This window comes from Pteropus alecto, unplaced genomic scaffold (genome assembly GCF_000325575.1).
Source record: "Pteropus alecto unplaced genomic scaffold, ASM32557v1 scaffold508, whole genome shotgun sequence".
NCBI classification, from domain to species: domain Eukaryota; kingdom Metazoa; phylum Chordata; class Mammalia; order Chiroptera; family Pteropodidae; genus Pteropus; species Pteropus alecto.
The window spans coordinates 75780-81153 of NW_006440656.1; the positions used below are offsets into that span (position 1 = coordinate 75780).

General features: G+C 38.5%; 1 pseudogene; it reads right to left on the minus strand.

The window, feature by feature from the left end:
• Positions 1 to 762: 762 nt before the first annotated feature.
• On the minus strand, positions 763 to 2313 carry LOC102892941 (annotated as a pseudogene).
• Between the last annotated feature and the right edge of the window lie 3061 nt (positions 2314 to 5374).

Here is a 5374-nt window from a genome sequence, read left to right on the forward strand (position 1 = left end):
CTGTGCCATTTAGCAAAGAAAGAACGAGGAAGAATACTCTACCAAACTATATCTGTTACTCCACCCTGGACCCAGTTTCTGACCACTCACTCAGTTCCAATGCTTCCAAATTATTACTCCACTAGCTTCACCCCGACTCTTAGCTCCTTTTGCATCAAGACTCTAGTTTTCTTTCTATCAATTAGTCCAATTTTCCAGAAACTGATTTTTCTGATTTCATGTTGATCTTAATCCACTTTAAATAAAATAAAATGCCATAAAGCTTCAAATAATCAAAAGATGGGAATTAGATTTCTTTAGTGTTATAGAAAATGCATTTCAAGTGCTCTACAAATACATGGGAAAGTAGCAAGAAAACTTCAGATTTTAAACCTGGATTTCTTAACTACTTGCTACAGTATATTTCTTTGATTACTACAGGACAAAAAGGTGAGTAAAGCTCATAAGATATTCATTTCTTTTGAAAGATAATGGCACTTAAAATTTTATTGGAAGTTGGCCTAGGCATTTTTAAATCTATAAGGATTATCAAACTTGGCACATCATAGTTATTAAAAAAGGATTGGGTCTTTTGCTTATTACTGAGTTTGGCAGAAACATATTTGTATGTTCCTCCCTTGTAATTGACAGCCCTTTAATTAAGGACAATGAGTGAGCCCAAGGAGCAAAATTAATGAAAAATTTATTAAGATTCTATGACAAAAAAAGAAAGCTTCACAAACCAGCCTTAGTAGATTATAAAACACTCCCTTTACCCATGCATTACTTTGAGTATCTCTGAAACATCTGAAAAATATTTTTTTTTTTGCAGTGACTTACTAATCTGTAAGGAATGAGAACCTTTAAATATATTACAATAACTTCTAGCAGAATTTGGCATCTTTCTTCCATTAACATTAATTGAACACTACAACTGGATCTTAAAAGAAATTTACCAATTTTAATTGTTTAGCATTTCTGAGGTTTTGAATTGTCTATATCAGTTTGTTTTTTGGAGTTGCTACCTTTGGAATTCTTCTTCTGTGTACTTAGCTGTCTGTCTGGATTTGAGGATGTAGAACGTAACTGATATTCATCTGAGGATCCTTTTTGCCGGCTTGGCTTCATTTGTTCTTTATCCACCTCTTTCTGAAGCTGTAATGCAAATAACCTATCTTGTTCTTCTTGTTTACATCTTTCAAAAAGTTGATGTTCTAAATTTAACACCTTTGAGGTAAAGGGGATTTCTGTTTCCTCTTGGTCTGAGGAAACTTTGGGGAACATTTTCCCTCTTTTTGCAGAAAAGCACTGATCCCCAACTGCTTCAAAAGAAGATTCCTGGTCGTTTCTTTTGGAAATATCTCCTTTACTTATGATTGGGTGAGATTCTTCTCTTTCTTTCCCAACTGTGTTATTTCCAATTATCGGTGACGTATCAGATATTAGGCTTCCGCTCTCTATTTTGCCACAAGGCTTACCTGCAGCTTCTCTGGAGGATAGAACTCTGACTTTGGGTCCCTCATGACTTGTAACATATAACTTCTCATCATGCTTGCTTGCTGTACCATGGGCACGTAACTGAGGCATAGGTGACTCTATCGAAGACTTTTCACCTTGTTCTTCAATGTCAAGCCATATTTGAGAAGAAAGTGTTGGCATATCTTCCTCAATTTCTGTGTCTTGCTGGGTAGGGCTCTTTCCATCATTACTGTCAGTTTCCTTAAACATGAAGTTTTTCTTGCCTTGTATTTCAGACTGTGATGCTGGCTCCAATTGTGACTTGGTTGTGTTTACCTTTCTTGCCAATTCTTTATCACTTTTCAGTTTTTCTTCCATCTCTCTTCTCTTCTTTGCCTGTCTTTTTTCCTCCTCCTCTTCCTCTGTCAATAATTTCCATATGTATTCTTCACTAGCTTTGTTCTCTTCTTCCTCATTGGCTCGTCGTTCTGCCTCCATCTTGTTTACCTCCTCTTCATATTCTCTTCTCAATTCCCCGGGTTTACTTAACAGACGAACTGGCTGAACGTCATCAACGCTTTCTTCTGATTTTTGCCCAGAGACTCTAAGCTCACATTCCTTTGGATAGTATTTTTGAATTTTCTCCCATAGTTCCATGTTGACAAGAGAATTTCTTCGGGTATGGTATCGGGTCCATGAAGAGATTCGCCGGCGACAGAAGGGACAGCATAAATTTGCCTTTTCGATAGTCGATTGGAAGCATGGCTTACACAGTGTGTGATTACAAGGCAGTGTTACGGGTTCGATCAGGATTTCCACACAGATCTCGCACTGGATTTCAGACAAAGAAGGGATGGCATCTTCAGGTACAGCCATTTTGATATTCTAATAAAGGACAGTCAACATCAACACCCGGAAGAGAAAGAGTAGTATTTCCGGCTCCTATTCAGAGAAAGACAATTAACAGATTACTGTTTAACTGTTATGCCCAGCAACGTAACACAGTTCAAAGAATGAGAGCATCACTCTTGAAGCAAAAGGTATTCTGCGGGCAAGGTAAACAGTACAACCCTGGAAGGCGATGTATTTGACCAAGTTTAGGACAAGTACTGGGTAAAAAAATAAATGAATGTTCCTGTGCGGAGACCTTGGCTGCTTCGAGCCATTAACGCAATGGTTTCGGCACGGCCTACAGTGTTTTTCGGCTCTCTGGCATAGCGGGAGGTACTCACCAAGTTCTCCTCCTCCCTCTTACTAAATGAGGGTGCTCACTTGGCTGTGGGTAGACAAGCTGGAGGCAGTCGATGCTCGCGGCCTCGAGGCCACAACTTCTACCGGGACAGGGGGCTCCGCTGACGCAGTACTTCAGTTTTACCGTTGGTATAGAAGTCTCGCGAGGTTTCCTGGGTCTCACGAGGTTTCCTGGGTCTCACGATATTTCCCGGGTCTCGCGAGGTTTCCTGGCTCTCTGAGCTCCCCCCACCCCCACCATATCCCGCCGCTTTCTCTCTTCTCCGTCAACCAAAAAGCTTCTACAAATCTTATCATTAAAAAAGAAGTTAGTGAGCATCATCCCAACCTATCTCCTTTCCCTTTCTTTTACTTAATCTTTTTTAATAAATGCGTTTATGTACCAGCAAGCTTATCAGACCGGAGGTGGATGAGATATGGAAAACAGAAAAAAAAAACAATTAATAGGGTAGATAAACTAAGATGGATTTAAGCAAGAGGAAATTGCTGAGGGTGAGATTTCAAATCAGCCGAAACCCTATTTCAGCGACAAAACTCTAATCTCTAAAATTCTAAAAAGCAAGAGGAATTAGGATACCATGAAGGAAGTCAAAGGAAGAGTTCATTAGGCCCAGTTATATGAATTATGGTTTGATTTGATTTGAGAGCAGGACCAGCAGTAATGCTAAATCCTGAGGTTCAAAATTACTGACCTAAGACTCTTCAGATTCTCTTGCCCTGGGAAAGAAATGGACCTAGTATTCAGAACAGGGATTAATGTCAGCGAGATTTAGCAATTGGGAACAAGATAAATTGTTCATATACTGAAAGAACTAATCTGAACAGAAATTCAATACTGTAAAAATGGTGGCTTTTCTTATTCTAGAGATTCATGATTGTACATGAGTTCCAGAATAAGAATTGAATCTGAGAAAAGCCAGGGACACAGAGACTGTATACCTCTTATTGATGCGATTTCTGCTGATAGATTTTAAAACTTATCTTTCTTTCCTTATATATCAACAATAAAGAAAGAGAAAAATATATTTAAGAATTAAACAGGCAACATTTCTTTTATATGCCCATCAAGTAAAAAAAAGGCTTCCGGTGCCAAAATTATCCAGACCAGGCAAACCCTCTCAACCCAACATCATAAATCATGACCCAAAATGCCAAGTTTCCTAAATTCTTTATCTTCTGTGATGTTCTGTACTGCCTTGCCCATGACTGAAGCAACTCCTGTGCTTCCCAAATCTCTTTACAAAGTCCTCCGTAGATGGCTACTGCTCCACACAAGCAAACTATCCCATACAACTACTGAGACTATATGTGAGCATTACATTCATTTTCTTAACTGAAGCCTAGCTCTTCTCTGAGACCACTTCCCCTCCAGTACTCTCAAATGTTTATTTTCTTACACATATGCAATTCAGTTGACAGGATTGTGTCCTCTTTGATATTTATTGCTGTTTTCAATGATTTCACTCTTCCAACTTCTTCCTTTAAACAAAACAAAAAATAAAAATGACAATAACAAACTCCTGTTTTGTCGCTAATTATGCCATTCTGTTATACCATCTTCTCTTCCTGATCACTGTCACCTACAACCTCCCTGCCACTTCCCTTCTTTTGTTAAACATTTTGCCATTAGGCTCATAGTATTTTTTTTTCTTCTGTTCAGAATCTCTGCCTTGATCCAGGCAACTTTCCTATGCACGTGGATTATCCATTTAATACCAAGACCTTTCAGTTCTTTGAATAACCTCAATATTGTTTTCTGTACTCCATGCGAGTCAGTCACTTCCACAATTCTGACTTAGACCTCACCATCATTCACAACTGTTATAACAAAAAGAAATAATTAAAGTCTTCCCTTCTCTTACTTCAACCTCTTATCTTTCCAGCTTGCTTGTTCAACTGCTTCCCTTATGGTCATACCTAAGGGTCATGGAGACTTCCAGTCTATTGATCCCTCTATTTTTTCCCATTTACTCAGATCCTGCCTTTCATCACTTGCCTCCTCATCCAGCATAGATTTCATAGCCTATCATTTCAATAATAGCCAGTTAATTATTCTCGGTGTAAGTTTACACCTACAACTTCTACATGCAAGACTTCAACACTACCAATATCCTTACCGTGTTTGTCTGCTTGTCGTTATTTAAAAACTTCTCTACTATCCTCAAGTCTCTGACCCCCTCTCTCATTCTGAGCCTCTGTGGAAGGAGGGAGAAGTGCTCAGAGATTTGAGAATAGAGGATAGAAAGAAACTTTCAAGAGGAAATGGCCTCATTTTCTCAACATGAAATCCACACATTTACTTAAAACAGCCTATCACCCTCTTCCCCAATTAGGATAAAGGAGCTGCCTTTACTCTATTTAAGACTAATTTCTCCACATTACTTATACTAACTGTCTCCATTTATTTATGTCCCACTCGCCTACTTCAATATAGCTTTCTACCTCATCCTTCCATTAAAACAGAGCTGCTTAATGTCATCAGTGTCACTAAATATAAATGGATTTTACAGTTGACTTTTTATTTGATCTCTCATCAGCCATGTTCACTATTAAACTACACATCCCTTCTTGAAACACTCTTCCCTTACTGTCTACAACACAATACTTAACTGTTATTTATTCTTCTCCATTTCTACCCATCTGTCTCTAACCCTTTACAGGTTCATCCTTTTCTTTTTAGCCATTG